The following is a 17,378-nucleotide window of genomic DNA, read 5'->3' as shown; positions in this document are numbered from 1 at the left end:
TCTCATGTGCTGTTACTGCTTGAGGCAGCCAAATTGGAATGCTGTAAAAAATATACCCATATTTTTTAAAATACTGAAACATGGGCTTAGAGACAATTATTTTATTCTTCACTAAATTTTCAGCAACATTAGTTTTAACAAAGACTTGGTTTGTGGGAAGAACGATGAAAAAAGAGAAAAAAGTAAATGGAGGGTTAGGATTGGCTTCAGAGAAAATTTAGGCTTGGCTTTGCTACAAATAATGTGTCATTTTTCCATAAATGAATTAAATAACTTTAAATTTATTTAATTGGTCCAGATCATATTAATCTGGATTTCCTGGGAAAAATACATACATACTAATGCTGAAATCTAGTATAAAAGGCTTTTTGAACTGTCAAAATTCAGTGTCTGATATCAAGGATATAAATTACTCAGCTCTACTAGCAAAGCTGAAAGGATTTTAACCTTAATGAGAGATTGTGATAACCATTGTGTTAACAGGGCATGGAAATTTACATGACAAAAGACACCAGTCATATCATGATTACTCCTCAGAGGCATCCAATGTTTCACTCAGAGCATATTAGTCTTCTATGACTACCACAACAAATTGCCACAAATTTAGTGGCTTAAAAAAATGCAGATTTATTATTTTACAGTTCCCATAGGCCAGAGTCAGGTGAACTCAAATGAGTCTCTGCTTAAAGTCTCACAAAGCCACAGTCAAGAACTCAGCAGGGCTGCATTCCTTATGGGAGGCTCTAGGAGATAATCAGTTTCCTTGCTCATTCAAATTATTGGCAGGATGCAGTTCCTTGCAGTTGTAGGACTGATGTCTCCATTCTCTTACTGGCTGTCACTTGAGGGCTATTCTCAGATTCTAGAGGCTCTATCTCTGACAGGGAAGTTAGGAAGTATCATGTTTAAAAGCTAATGTGAATGATTAGATTGGGCCCACCTGAATAATCTATGGTACTCTCCCCATCTCGAGGTCTAGACTCTTAATCACATCCACGCAGTCCTCCTTGCCATGTGATGTATGTAACATATTGACAATTTAAGAATCACACAATTTGTAAATTTTAAAAGGAGGGTTTATTTCTTATGGAAGTTACAACCTGCAAGCTAAGAAGCAGCCTCTGGCCAAACCCAGAGGCAGGCACTTTGAAGGAGGAGGGATTAGGGCAAGAGCTTTATGCTGAATGGGTGGTCTAAACATACATATTCAACAGCTTGCAGGAGGAGCTAGATTCACAAAGGGGGGTTACTGAATAAACATGTACGTTACATACAACCATGTTCATTTTAGGATGAAGACTTAACATTTAAATGTATTACAATTAGGCCGTGTACATCAAAAGGTGAAGCAGGGGCATGAAGGCATTCAGTGCCTCTGTAAACCAGCCAGAACCAGTCCATGGCGGGTGATATCTTATCATAAGAAAGTTACTGAAATCAGTCTGTGGTCCAGTCAAAGCTGTAGTTATGGCCTGTGGAACGGGGGTTAGTCACTGTCTAGCAATGGATGAGATGCAATTGTTTCATCTTGCTCATCTCCAGGCCAGTGCTTGTTCAGCTGCCAGAGAAAAAGAAAAACCTTGTGGCAGTTAGAACATGGTTTATTTTTTTAAATGTAGGTAGGGGTGCATGACTTAACCCTTGCCTAGTATGGCCTTAGGTGTTATCATTTTGGTATCTTATTGCCACAGAGTCCATTCCACTAATCTTACGATCTCTATTTTATTAATGCTGGTCAGTTATGTCTAAACTGCAAGAGAGGCGGCATAATGAGGAACGTCCTACCTTCCGTCCCATCATGGCCAGGAACTCAGTTTTTACGGTTTCTCTGTGATTCCCTTGGCCAAGAGGGGGTTCATTCAGTAAACTGGGGGGCCTAGGATTCAATTTTTAGTTCTCAATATTCACAAGTACTGAGAATTAGAATGCTGACATCTTTATTCTGCCTACCACAAAGAGTACAAGCCAGTCTTTATAAAGGTTTAGCAGATCCCATGTAATCTAAGCTCCCACTACCTCTGATCTCTTTTCCTACTACTATTCCCCTTGCTCACTCAATTCTAGCCTCCTCCATGCTGTTCCTTGAACACACCAGGCAAACTCCTGCCTGTCCTTAATGTTCACTCTGCCTAGAATGTTCTTCCCCAGATTCCATTCTGCTAACAACCTCATCCCCTTTAAATCTTTGCTCCCCATCAAGCTACCAATGACTTTCTTCACAGAATTGGAAAAAACTACTTTAAAGTTCATATGGAATCAAATCTCATCTTTTCAATAAAGCCTACCATGAGTGCCATGTTTAATACTCCAGCATTTCTGATCTTTTTTTCCCCGTAGCACCTGTTGCTCTTTAACTTACTCTGTACCTTATTTACTAGAATTATTTCCTACTGTTTCTTTCTGCTAGAATGTTAGCTCTGCAAGAACGGGTAACTGTCTTTATTCCTCTGATGTATCCCAAGGCCTTGCACATATTAGGAGCTCAATAAATATTATAATACTTGAATGGGTTGTTGAATGCAGTTCTCCAAGTATTGACTGATGGAATTAGTTATATACAACCTATGCTCTTCTCACAGGTCCTATAGACTGCAGTAGAGCTGCTTGAAACACTGAATTATATCCTCTTATTCTTACTCATTTCCAGTTTTTAAATCAATGACATAAATCAATGTCAAAATCCAATATTCTTTTTATTCTGGCTTTAAAAAAAAAAAAACTTTGAAGGCCGGGTGTGGTGGCTCACGCCTGTAATCCCAGCACTTTGGGAGGCCGAGGCAGGCAGATCACAAGGTCAGGAGATCGAGACCATCCTGGCTAACACAGTGAAACCCTGCCTCTACTAAAAATACAAAAAAAAAATTAGCCGGGTGTGGTGGCAGGCACCTGTAGTCCCAGCTACTTGGGAGGCTGAGGCAGGAAAATGGCGTGAACCCAGGAGGCGGAGCTTGCAGTGAGCCGAGATCACACCACTGCACTCCAGCCTGGGCGACAGAGGGAGACTCTGTCTCAAAAAAAAAAAAAAAAAAAAAAAAAAAAAACTTTGAAAAAGAAAAATATTTTTAGAAAAATGTTTTGAAAAAGTATTTATGCCTGTTCATTACACTCAAAAAACATTTCTGATCCTTTCTGATAAAAGTAAATATGTATAATAGGGCTGAAACCAAGCCTTAAGAAAGGTGGAAAGGAAAAAAAAAAAAAGTAAAGGAAAAGCTGTCAATCTTCCTAAAATCTTAAATACAGCAACTAATTTTTATATCAGATTTTCCAGCTTCTGCATTTAAATTTTACTCTAGGAGTTCCTGGGCAAGATGACCGAATAGCAACAGCTCCCATCTGCAGCTCCCTGCGAGAACAACACAGAAGGCGGGTGATTTCTACATTTCCAACTGAGGTACCCGGTTCATCTCACTGGGACTGGTTAGACAGTGGGTGCAGCCCAGGGAGGGCGAGCAGAAACAGGGTGGGGCATCACCTCACCCCGGAAGTGCAAGGGTCCAGGGACCTCCCTCACCTAGTCAAGTGACTGTGCTATCCAGCCCAGATACTACAGTTTTCCTGCAGTTTTTACAAACCGCAGACCAGGAGATTCCCTCGGATGTCTACACCACCAGGGCCCTGGGTTTCAAGCACAAAACTGGGTGCCTGTTTGGGCAGGCACTGAGCTAGCTGCAGGAGTTTATTTTTCGTACCCCAGGAGCGCCTGAAACCCCAGCGAGACAGAATCATTCACACCCCTGGAAAGGGGGCTGAAGCCAGGGAGCCAAGTGGTCTCACTCAGCAGGTCCCACTCCCACTCTTAGCTTGCTGGAACCCAGCAAGCTAAGAACCACTGGCTTGAAATTGTCGCTGCCAGCTCAGCAGTCTGAAGCCAATCTGGGATGCTTGAGCTTGGTGGAGGTTGGGGAGTCTGCCATTACTGAGGCTTGAGTAGGCGGTTTTCCCCACACAGAGTTAAGGAAGCAACCGGGAAGTTCGGACTGTGTGGAGTTCACCCCAGCACAGAAAAGCGGCTGTGGCCAGACTTCCTCTTTAGATTCCTCCTCACTGGGCAGGGCATCTCTGAAAGAAAGCCAGCAGCCCCAGTCAGGGACTAATAGATAAAACTCCCATTTCCCTGGGACAGAGCACCTGGGAGAAGAGGCAGCTGTGGGCCCAGCTTTAGCAGACTTAAACGTTCCTGCCTGCTGGCTCTGAAGAGAGCAGTGGATCTCCCAGCATAGCACTCTAGTTCTGCTAAGGGACAGATTGCCTCCTCAGGTGGGTCCCTGACCCCCATGCCTCCTGACTGAGAGACATCTCCCAGCAGGGGTCAACAGACACCTCAGATAGGAGAGGTCTGGCTGGCATCGGGGGATGACTGCTAGGATGAAGCTTACAGAGGAAGAAGCAGGCAGCAATCTTTGATGTTCTGAGGCCTCTGCTGGTGATACCCAGGCAAACAGGGTCTGGAGTGGACCTCCAGCAAACTCCAGCAGACCTGCAGAAGAGGGGACCAACTGTTAAAAGGAAAACCAACAAACAGAAAGCAATAACATCAACATCAACAAAAAGCACACCCACACAAAAACCTTATCCAAAGGTCATCAACATCAAAGACTAAAGGTAGATAAATCCATGAAGATGAGGAAAAACCAAGGCAAAATGCTGAAAATCCCAAAAATCAGAATGTCTCTTCTCTTCCAAATGATCACAATTCCTCTCCAGCAAGGGCACAAAACTGGAAAGAGAATGAGTTTGACGAATTGACAGAAGTAGGCTTCAGAAGGTGGGTAATAACAAACTCCTCTGAGCTAAAGGAGCATGTTCTAACCCATGCAAGGAAGCTAAGAACCTTGATAAAAGGTTACAGGAACTTCTAACTAGAATAACCAGTTTAGAGAAGAACATAAATGACCTCATGGAGCTGAAAACCACAGGAAGAGAACTTCGTGAAACATACACAAGTATCAATAGCTGAATCAATCAAGTGGAAGAAAGGATATCAGAAATTGAAGATCGACTAAATAAAGTGTGAAGACAAGATTAGAGAAAAAAGAATGAAAAGGAATGAATGAACAAAGACTCCAAGAAATATGGGACTATGAGAAAAGACCAAACCTACAATTGATTGGTGTACCTGAAAGTGACAGAGAGAATGGAACCAAGTTAAAAAACACACTTCAAGATATTATCCAGGAAAACTTCCCCAACCTAGCAAGACAGGCCAACATTCAAATTCAGGAAATACAAAGAACACCACTAGGCCGGGCGCGGTGGCTCACGCTTGTAATCCCAGCACTTTGGGAGGCTGAGGCGGGCGGATCACGAGGTCAGGAGATCGAGACCACGGTGAAACCCCGTCTCTACTCAAAATACAAAAAATTAGCCGGGCGTGGTGGCGGGCGCCTGTAGTCCCAGCTACTCGGAGAGGCTGAGGCAGGAGAATGGTGTAAACCCGGGAGGTGGAGCTTGCAGTGAGCCGAGATTGCGCCACTGCACACCAGCCTGGGCTACAGAGCGAGACTCCGTCTCAAAAAAAAAAAAAAAAAAAAAAAAAAGAACACCACTAAGATACTCCTCGAGAAGAGCAACCCTAAGACACATAATTGTCAGATTCTCCAAGGTTGAAACGAAGGAGAAAATGTTAAGGGCAGCCAGAGAGAAAGGTCAGGTTATCTACAAAGGGAAGCCCATCAGACTAACAGTGGATCTCTCTGCAGAAACCCTACAAGCCAGAAGAAAGTGGGGGCCAATATTCAACATTCTTAAAGAAAACAATTCTCAAACCAGAATTTCATATCCAGCCAAACTAAGCTTCATAAGCAAAGGAGAAATAAAATCCTTTACAGACAAGCAAATGCTGAGAGATTTTGTCACCACCAGGTCTGCCTTACAAGAGCTCCTGAAGGAAGCACTAAATATGGAAAGGAAAAACCAGTGCAATCAAATTAGAACTCAGGATTAAGAAACTCACTCAAAACTGCACAACTACATGGAAACTGAACAACCTGCTCCTTAATAACTACTGGGTAAATAACAACATTAAGGCAGAAATAAAGAAATTCTTTGAAACCAATGAGAACAAAGATATAATGTACCAGAATCTCTAACACAGCTAAAGCAGTGTTTAGAGGAAAATTTATAACACTAAATGCCCACATCAGAAAGCAGAAAAGATCTAAAATTGACACCCTAACATCACAATTAAAAGAACTAGAGAAGCAAGAGCAAACAAATTAAAAAGCTATCAGAAGACAAGAAATAACTAAGACCAAAGCAGAACTGAAGGAGATAGAGACATGAAAAACCCTTCAAAAATTCCATGAATCCAGGAGCTGGTTTTTTGAAAAGATTCACAAAGTAGATACACAGCTAGCCCGGCTAACAAAGAAGAAAAGAGAGAAGAATCAAATACCACAGTAAAAAATGATAAAGGGATATCACCACTGATCCCACATAAATACAAACTACCATCACCTCTATGCAAATAAACTAGAAAATCTAGAAGAAATGCATAAAATCCTGGACATATACACTCTCCCAAGACTAAACAAGGAAGAAGTCGAATCCCTGAATAGACCAATAACAAGTTTTGAAATTGAGGCAGTAATTTATAGCCTACCAACCAAATAAAGCCCAGGACCAGATGGATTCACAGCTGAGTTCTACCAGAGGGACAAAAAGGAGCTCATCCCATTCCTTCTGAAACTATTCCAAACAATAGAAAAACAGGGACTCCTCCCTGATTCATTTTATGAGACCAGCATCATACTGATACGAAAACCTGGCAGAGACACAACAAAAGAAGAAAATTTCAGGCCAATATCCCTCATGAACATCAATGTGAGAATCCTCAATAAAATATGGCAAACCGAATCCAGCAGGACTTCAAAAAGTTTATCCACCATGATCAAGTCGGCTTCATCCCTGGGATGCAAGGCTGGTTCAACATATGAAAATCAATAAACATAATCCATCACATAAACAGAACCAATGACAAAAACCACATGACTATCTCAATAAATGCAGAAAAGGCCTTTGATAAAATTCAACACCCCTTCATGCTAAAAATGCTCAATAAACTAGGTATTTATGGAACATATCTCAAAATAATAAGAGCTATTTATGACAAACCCATAGCCAGTATCATACTGAACGGGCAAAAGCTGGAAGTATTCCCTTTGGAAACTGGCATGAGACAAGGATGCTCTCTCTCACCACTCCTATTCAACATAGTATTGGAAGTTCTGACCAGGGTAATCAGGCAAGATAAATAAATAAAGTGTATTCAAATAGGAAGGGAGGAAGTCAAATTGTCTCAGTTTGCAGATGACATGATTATATATTTAGAAAACCCCATCATCCCAGCCAAAAAACTCCTTGAGCTGATAAGCAACTTCAGCAAAGTCTCAGGATACAAAATCAATGTGCAAAAATCACAAGCATTCCTATATACCAATAATAGCCAAACAGCCAAATCATGAGTGAACTCCCATTCACAATTGCTACAAAGAAAATAAAATATCTAGGAATACAATTTACAAGGGACGTGAAGGACCTCTTCAAGGAGAACTACAAACCACTGCTCAAGGAAATAAGAGAGGACACAAACAAATGGAAAAACATTCCATGCTCACAGATAGGAAGAATTAATATCATGAAAATGGCCACACTGCCCAAAGTAATTTACAGATTCAGTGCTATTCCCATCAAGCTACCACTGACTTTCTTCACAGAATTAGAAAAATCTAATTTAAATTTCATATGGAAACAAAAAAAGAGCCCATATAGCCAAGACAATCATAACCAAAAAATAACAAAGCTGGAGGCATCACACTACCTGACTTCAAACTATACTACAAGGCTACAGTAAACAAAACGGTATGGTACTGGTAACAAAACAGATATATAGACCAATGGAACAGAACAGAGGCCTCAGAAATAATGCCACACACCTACAACCATCTGATCTTTGACAAACCTGACAAAAACAAGCAATACGGAAAGGATTCCCTATTTAATAAATGGTGTTGGGAAAACTGGCTAGCCATATGCAAAAAACTGAAACTGGATCCCCTTCCTTATACCTTATATAAAAATTAACTCAAGATGGATTAAAGATGTAAGCGTAAAACCTAAAACCATAAAAAGCCTAGAACAAAACCTAGGCAATACCATTCAGCACATAAGCATGGGCAAAGACTTCATGACTAAAACACCAAAACCAATGGCAACAAAAACCAAAATTGACAAATGGGATCTAATTAAACTAAAGAGCTTCTGGATAGCGAAAGAAACTAACATCAGAGTGAACAGGCAACCTACAGAATGGGAGAAAATTTTTGCAATCTATCCATCTGATAAACATCTAATATCCAGAATCTACAAGGAACTTAAACAAATTACAAGAAAAAAACAAACCCCATCAAAAAGTGGGCAAAGGATATGAACAGACACTTCTCAAAAGAAGACATTTATGTGGCCAAAAAACATATGAAAGAAAAGTTCATCATCACTGGTCATTAGAGAAATGCAAATCAAAACCACGATGAGATACCATCTCATGCCAGTTAAAATGGCAATCATGAAAATGTCAGGAAACAACCGATGCTGGAGAGGATGTGGAGATATAGGAACGCTTTTACACCATTGGTGGGAGTGTAAATTAGTTAAACCATTGTAGAAGACAGTGTGGCAATTCCTCAAGGATCTAGAACCAGAAATACCATTTGACCCAGCAATTCCATTAATGGGTATATACCCGAAGGATTATAAATCATTCTACTATAAAGACACATGCACACTTACGTTTATTGCAGCACTATTTACAATAGCAAAGACTTGGAACCAATCCAAATGTTCACCAATGATAGACTGGGTAAAGAAAAAGTGGCATATGTATATATATATATATATATATATATAATGGAATACTATGAAGTTATAAAAAAGAATGAGTTCATGTCCTTTGCAGGGACATAGATGAAGCTGGAAACCATGATTCTCAGCAAACTAACACAAGAACAGAAAAACAAACACCGCATATTCTCACTCATAAGTGGGAGCTGAACAATGAGAACACATGGACACGGAGAGGAACATCACATACTGGGGCCTGTCGGGGGTTGGGAGACAAGGGGAGGGAGAGCAGGAGGACAAATACCTAATGCATGCAGGACTTAAAACCTAGATGACAGGTTGATGGGTGCAGCAAACCACCATGGCACATGTATACCTATGTAACAAACCTGCAAGTACTGCACATGTATCCCAGAACTTAAAGTATAAAAAAGCAAAAAAAAAAAAAAAAAAAAAAAGAAAAAAGGAAAAAATATTTTACTCTAAAACTTTTTCAGTTGAACACTTCTGACAAGTCACCACAAGATGGAGGTACATCTGAAGTTTGAGTTAGATACGTTTTTAAAGTATTGAGTACATGAAAGCTGTTTTCAATAATAGACAATTGCCCGGGCCCAGTGGCTCACGCCTGTAATCCCAGCACTTTGGGAGGCCGAGGCAGGTGCATCACCTGAGGTCAGGAGTTCAAGACCAGCCTGGCCAACATGGTAAAACCCCATCTCTACTAAAAACACAAAAAATTAGCGTGGCGTGGTGGCGGGCGCCTGGAATCCCAGCTACCCAGGAGGCTGAGGCAGGACAATCGCTTGAACCTGGGAGGCAGAGGTTGCAGTGAACCGAGATTGCACCATTGCACTCCAGTGTGGGCAACAAGAGCAAAACACCATCTCAAAATAAATAAATAAAATAGACAATCTATTTAAATGCCAGTTGAAATTGTGCTTTAAAACCTGCTGCAAGACTTTACTACATAAAAAAAAAAAACCAGGAAGAGATAGATGGTTTAAATTTAGAAAATATCTTCTGCTGATGAGCCAGGAAATAACCTGATAACTTAAGACATGACCCAAAGGCTCCAGAGAAACCTTTTTCACCAACCCTCCTGAGACCACCCTGGCCAACATGGTGAAACCCCGTCTCTACTAAAAATACAAAAATTAGCCAGGTGTAGTGGCGTGTCCCTGTAATCCCAGCTACCTGGGAGGCTGAGGTAGGACAATCACTGGAACCCAGGAGGCAGAGGCTGCAGTGAGACAAGATCGTGCCACTGCACTCCAGCCTGGGTGACAGAGCAAGACTCTGTCTCAATAAAAAAGAAAGAAAAAAGTTTGGAGTCCCTTCCCTGTGTCTTTGACTCTACCCCAGCACACATTGCCCTGATGTTTCTCCCAGCTGGCAAAACTTGGAGATCTTGGAGCAAAAGGATGCATATGTGTCCTCTGGGTCAGAGATGCTTTTTTTGTCCCAAGAATGTCCCTATGCCTCAGCCTAGACAATAAGTGCTAGCACAAACAAAATATATGAAGAATTCAGCACTTTGATACTATTTAAATATTCATAGTTAACAAATGTGTCCAAATGTGTCCAATGATTTACATTGAGATCATCCTTTGCATGTTGTAAAGTTTTATACTTTACATACTTTTTTATATGACCAAAAAGAAATATTTTATTTGGCCTTATGTTTTTAAAATACAGTCTTTTCAAATATTCTTTAATTAGTAGTTAATTAAGGAGCTGTGATTGGAACCCAGGAGATTCATGTATATTTCTCCAGTTCACCTAAGTTTAAGTGGTTTAAAAATCAAATAACCTTGGGGGTTGGGTCAAGATAGAAGACTAGAAGCAGCTCATGCATGCCATTCTCATGGAGAGGAAACAAAACGGCTAGTGAACACTGACCCCGCAGGCCAATCATCTGAGAAACCACATCAGGATGCATCAAGGCAGCAGGGGGACAGAGAGAGCAGAGAGGAGTGAAACTGGGCACCAGCCTGTCTGGGCTCAGGGTGGAGGCAGGAGAATCTCTCCAACACAGAAAAGGATCAGTAAGTGAGAGCCCCCCGGGGGACACACACTCTCCACAGGGACCTGTGCAAGACTGGGAACAGGAGAATCCTCCTGGCTCCCCTGCACCTCCCCCACTGTGCTTTGAGTACTGAGGTTGAGAGACACCAGGACATCTTGTAGGGGCAACACTCAAGTCCAAGGGGACCTCGACAAGCCTTGAGCCCCAGAGCAGACCAGCACTGGTGCCACAGACCCAGTAGAGGCTATAGTCATGGTGCCTGGGAACAGTAAGATTACTCCACACCCCCTCGCTGGACAAGGCTTGGTGCCAGCCTCCAGCCCTGCGGAACCGCTTCTGCCTGGACTCAGCCAGTGGCTGCAGCCTCTTCCAACCCTGGAAACACCCAGACAGGAGGGTGGGTGACCCCACCCACCCCACCCACCCCTACTACTAGTAGCCTGGTGGGCAGTGCTTGCCAGAGCTTTCAGCTCAGGGGTCCCACTTCTGTGTGAACTCAGCCAAAGTTTGCAGCCCCCTATTGCCCAGGAAGCACCTGGATAACAGGGTGAGTGACCCTACCCAACCCCACCACTAGAAGCCAGGTAGGCAATACCTGCTACAGCCCAGTGGTCCCTCTTCTGTGTAGACTTAGCTGGTGGGCACAGCCTCCTGTTGTCCCAGGAAACACCTGGATAACAGGGTGGATGACCCCACTCACCCCTGCGGCTGGCAGCCAGGCAAGCAATGCCTGCTAGAGCTTCCAGCCCAGCTGTCCCACTTCTGTCTGATTGTAGCACCCTGTTGTCTGGAAAATACCCAGAGGGCAGGGTGGGTGACTCCAGGAGAACCACACCTGCTAGAGCTTCCAGTCCAGAGGTCCTGCCTCTGCCTGAATTTGCTGAGGGGCACAGCCTCCTGTTGCCCTGGAAATGCCTGGGTGGCAGGGCAGGCAACTCCACCCACTCTCATAAGAAGGGCCATACCCACTAAAGCTTCTAGTCCAGGGGTCCTGCTTATGCCTGGACAGGCACAACCCTGTGTCCCCCCAGGAAGCACTCAGAGAGCAGATTAGGGCTGACCCAGCAAGTATATGGCCTGTCTACAACTGTGACACCTGCCTGAGGGAGCTCCATGGACAAGAACACCCAACAAAAGAAAAGCAAGGGCCAGGCACAGTGGCTCACACCTGTAATCCCAGCACTTTGGAAGGCCAATGCAGACATATTACTTGAGGTCACAGGTTCGAGACCAGCCTGGCCAACAAGATGAAACCCTGTCTCTGCTAAAAATACAAAAATTAGCCAGGCATGGTGGCAGGCACCTGTAGTCCCAGCTACTTGGGAGGCCAAGGCAGAAGAATCACTTGAATCCGGGAGGCAGAGGTTGCAGTGAGTCAAGATCATACCACTGCACTCCAGCCTGGGCAACAGAGTAAGACTATGCCTCAAACAGAAAGAAAGAAAGAAAAGGAAGAGAGAGAGAAAGAGAGAGAAAGGGAAGGAAGGGAAGGAAAGGAAGGAAGAGAAGGGAGGGAGGGAGGGAGGAAAGGAAGGAAGGAAGAAAAGGGAGGCAGGGAGGGAGGGAGGGAGGGAGGGAGGGAAGGAAGGAAGGAAGGAAGGAAGGAAGGAAGAAAGGAAGGAAGGAAAAAAGAAGGCACAGAGACAGCAATTGAGGGGGGATCCTCCAAGACCCAGGAGCAGACTAGAATTAAGGCCAGTTGACTGAACTCACTTTATACCACAGTGAAACCACAAAGAAGGTTAAAGGAGGGGAAAAAAAACATCCAAAAGACAGCAACTTCAAAGACTGAAGGAACATCAGCCCACACAGATGAGAAAAAACCAACACAATAACTCTGGTAACTCAAAAATCCAGAATGTCTTCTCATCTCCAGCCACACTAGTTCCCCAGCAATGGTTCTTAACCAAGCTTAAATGGCTTAATGTCAGAAATAGAATTGAGAACATGAATAGAACAAAGATCACCAAGTTTCAGGAGAAAGCCGAAACCCAATCCAAGGACTCTAAGGACTACATAAAATGATAAAGCAGATAAAAGACAAAATGATCCTTTTAAGAAAGAACTACTGAATTGACAGAGCTCAAAAATTCACTTCAAGAATTTCATAATACAACCATAAGTATTAACAGCAGAATTGACCAAGATGAGGAAAGAATCTCAAAACTTGAAGACTGCTTCTCCAAAATAACTGTCAGACAAAAATACAAATGGCCGGGCACAGTGGCTCACGCCTGTAATCCCAGCACTTTGGGAGGCCGAGGAGGGTGGATCATGAGGTCAGGAGATCGAGACCATCCTGGCTAACACAGTGAAACCCCATCTCTACTAAAAATACAAAAAGAAATTAGCCAGGCGTGGTGGCAGGCACCTGTAGTCCCAGCTACTCGGGAGGCTGAGGCAGGAGAATGGCGTGAACCCAGGAGGCGGGGCTTGCAGTTAGCCAAGATCGCGCCACTGCACTCCAGCCTGGGTGACAGAGGGAGACTCTGTCTCAAAACAAACAAACAAACAAACAAACAGCAAACAGAAAAAAGCAGGGGTTGCTATTCCAATTTCAGACAAAACAGACTTTCAACCAACAATGATCAGAAAAGATAAAGGGCATTACACAATGGTAAAGTGTTCCACAAGAGGACCAAACTATCCTAATATATTAATATATGCACCCAACACAGGAACATATAAATTCATAAAGCACGTTCTTAGAGACCGACACAGAGACCTAGATAATCACACAATAATAGTGGGAGACTTCAACACCGCACTGACAATATTAGACAGACCATTGAGACAGAAAATTAACAAAGATATTCAGGACATGAACTCAACATTTGACCCAGGGGCCTAACAGAACTCTCCACCCCAAAACAACAGAATATATATTCTCATCTGCACATGGCACACACTCTAAAATCAACCACATAATCAGCCATAAGACAATCCTCACCAAATTCAAAAAAATTTAAATCATACCAAACACACTCTCGGACCACAGCACAATAAAAATGGAAATCAAAACTAAGAAAATCACTCAGAATCATGTAATTAAATGGAAATTAAACAACTGCTCCTGAATAACCTTTGTATAAACAGGAAATTAAGACAGAAATAAAGAAATTATTTGAATAAAACAACATATCAGAATCTCTAGCACACAGCTAAAGAAGTGTTAAGAGGGAAAAGTTGGCTAGGCTCAGTGGCTCACACCTGTAAACCTAGTACTGTGGGAGGCTGAGGCAGGCAGATCACTTGAGGTCAGGAGTTTGAGACCAGCCTGACCACACAGTGAAATCCTGTCTCTACTAAAAATACAAAAATTAGCCGGGCTACCGTAGTCCCAGCTACTCGGGAAGCTGAGGTAGAAGAATCACTTGAATACTTGAATGAACCCAGGAGGCGGAGGTTGCAGTGAGCCGAGATCGCGACACTGCACTCCAGCCTAGGCAACAGAGTGAGACTGTCTGAAAGGACAGGACAGGACAGGACAGGACAGGATAGGGAAACTAAACTTCAGGTCAATATCCTTGATGAGCATAGATGCAGAAATCCTCAACAAAATACTAGCAAACTAAAACCAGCAGCATAGTAAAAAGGTAATCTATAAAAATCAAGCAGCGTTTATCCCTGGGATACAAGGTTGCTTCAATATACACAAATCAGTAAATAATGATTCACCACATAAACCAGAACTAAGTACAAAAACCATCTCAATAGATGCAGAAAAGGCTTTCAATAAAATTCAACATACCTTCACGTCAAAAACTCTCAACAAATTAGTCACTGAAGGAAAGCACCTCAAAATAATAAAAAGCATCTATGACAAACCTACAGCTAACATCATACTGAATGGGCAAAAGCTGGAAGCACTTCCCTTGAGAACCGTATCAAGACAAGGATGCCCACTCTCACCACTCCTATTCAATGTAGTACTGGAATTCCTGGCTAGAGCACTCAGTCAAGGGAAAGAAATAAAAGGCATCCAAATAGAGAGAAAGTCAGTCTATCTCTGTTTGCAGACAATATGATTCTATATCTAAAAAACTCCATAAGCTCTGCCCAAAAGCTCCTAAATCTAATACACAACTTCAGCAAAGTTTCAGGATATAAAATCAGTGTACAAAAATCAGTAGCATTTCTAAACACCAAGAATATCCAAGCCAAAAGCCTAATAAAGAATGCAATACCATTCACAATAGCCACAAAAGTTATAAAATACCTAGAAATACAGCTAACAAGGGAGGTGAAAGATCTCTACAACAAAAATCATAAAACACTGCTGAAAGAAATCAGAGATAATACAACCAAGGGAAAAATACTCCATGCTCACAGACAGGAATAATCAATATTGTTAAAATGGCCATAATGTCCAAAGTAACTTATAGATTCAATGCTATTCCCATTAAGTTACCATTGACATTCTTCACAGAATTAGAAAAAAACTATTTTAAAATTCATGGAACCAAAAAAGAGCCCAAATAACCAAGGCAATCCTAAGCAAAATGAACAAAGCTGGAGGCATCACATTACCCAACTTCAAACTGTACTACAGGGCTACCGTAACCAAAACAGCATGGTACTGGTACAAAAACAGACACAGAGATAAATAAAGAAATCAGGCAGGCAGATCACCTTAGGTCAGGAGTTCCGAGACCAGCCTGACCAACATGGCGAAACCTCGTCTCTACTAAAAATACAAAATTAGCCAGGCGTGGTGGCACATGCCTGTAATCCCAGCTACTCGGGAGGCTGAGGCAGGAGAATCACTTGAACCCAGGAGGTGGAGGTTGCAGTGACCCAAGATCATGCCATTGCACGCCAGCCTGGGCAACAAGAGCAAAACTCCATCTCAAAAAACAAAACAAAACAAACAAAAAAACTCAGAAATAAAACTGCACACCTACAACCATCTGATCTTCGACAGAGTTGACAGAAATAAGCAATGGGGAAACGACTCCCTATTCAATAAATGGTGCTGGGCTAACTGGCTAGACATATGCAGACTATTTAAACTGGACTCCTTCCTTATACCATATACAAAAATCACCTTGAGATGGATTAAGGAGTTAAATGCAAAACCTAAAACTATAAAAACCCTGAAAGAAAACCTAGGCAATACCATTCTGGATACCAGCCTTGGCAAAGATTTCATGACGAAGGCGCCAAAAGCAATTGCAACAAAAACAAAACTTGACAAATGGGACCTAATTAAACTAAAGAGCTCCTGCACAGCAAAACAAAACAAAACAACCTATAAACAGATTGTATTAGTCAGGGTTCTCTTAGAGGGACAGAACTAATAGGAGATATATATATCCTATATATATATCCTATATAACCACACAATAATAGTGAGAGACTTCAACACCCCACTGACAATATTAGACATATAAATATATAAATATAAATATGTATATACATATATATATATAAATAAAGGAGAGTATATTAAGTATTAACTTACAAGATCACAACGTCCCAAAATAGGCTGTCTGCAAGCTGAGGAGCAAGGAGAGCCAATCGGAGTCCCAAAACTGAAAAACTTGGAGTCCAATGTTCGAGGGCAGGAAGCATCCAGCACAAGAAAAAGTGTAGGCTTCCAGGCTAGGCCCGTCTCTCTCCTTTTCTGCCTGCTTTGTATTTGCTGGCAGCTGATTAGATTGTGCCTACCAGATTAAGGGTGGATCTACCTTCCCCAGTCAACTGACTCAAATGTTAATCTCCTTCGGCAACACCCTCATAGACACACCCAGGATTAATACTTTGTATCCCTCAATCCAATCAAGTTGACACTCAGTATTAACCATTACACAGATTAAATAGATACAGAATTAAAGAAAATATTTGCAAACTGTACATCCGACAAAGGTCTAATATCCAGAATCTATAAAGAACTTAAATTAACAAGCAAAAACAACCTCAATAAAAAGTGGGCAAAGGATATGAACGGACACCTTTCAAAAGAAGACATATATAGAGCCGACAAGCATATGAAAAAATGTTCAACATCACTACTCACAGAAATTCAAATCAAAACCACAGTGAGATATCATCTCAAACCAGTTTGAATGGCTATTAAAAAGTCAACAAAAATGTTGGCAAGGTTGCAGAGAAGAGGGAACACTTGGTAGGAAGGTAAATTGGTTCAGCCATTGTGGAAAGCAATGTGGCAATTCCTCAGAGACCTTAAAACAGAATTACCATTCAACCCAGAAACCTCACTGTTGAGTATATACCCAGAGGAATATAAATCATCCTACCATAAAAATACATGCACACACATATTCATCACAGCACTATTCACAACAGCAAAGACATGGAATCAATGTAAATACCCAAAAACAGTAATAGACTAGATAAAGAAAATATGGTACATATATTCCATGGAATACTACACAGCCATAAAAAAGAAGAAAATCATGTACCTTGCAGCAACATGGATGGAGAAGCAGGCCATTATACTAAGCAATCTAACACAGGAACAGAAAACCAAATACTGCATGTTCTC

The 17,378-nt window shown here is 41.9% G+C and overlaps 1 protein-coding gene across 6 annotated transcripts in view; it reads right to left on the bottom strand.

Moving 5' to 3' along the window:
- The window catches only part of NUP35 (nucleoporin 35), an 89,755-nt gene that overhangs the window by 31,217 nt on the left and 41,160 nt on the right, over positions 1–17,378 (bottom strand). The window contains exons 10-11 of one of the 6 annotated variants that reach the window (XR_010122384.1): positions 4,380–4,480; positions 1,055–1,558 (exon numbers count right to left, since the gene is read on the bottom strand). The exons of 3 other annotated variants lie outside the window; for them this stretch is intronic. The gene's annotated coding sequence lies outside the window, so the exon portion shown is untranslated. Of the gene's footprint in view, positions 1–1,054; positions 1,559–4,379; positions 4,481–17,378 lie in introns of those variants that run through there. 2 more of the 6 variants (XR_010122383.1, XR_008659596.2) reach the window with 2 other exon arrangements.

This window comes from Symphalangus syndactylus, chromosome 8, assembly GCF_028878055.3.
Source record: "Symphalangus syndactylus isolate Jambi chromosome 8, NHGRI_mSymSyn1-v2.1_pri, whole genome shotgun sequence".
Lineage (NCBI taxonomy): Eukaryota > Metazoa > Chordata > Mammalia > Primates > Hylobatidae > Symphalangus > Symphalangus syndactylus.
This window is presented reverse-complemented; position numbering and strand designations above follow the sequence as displayed.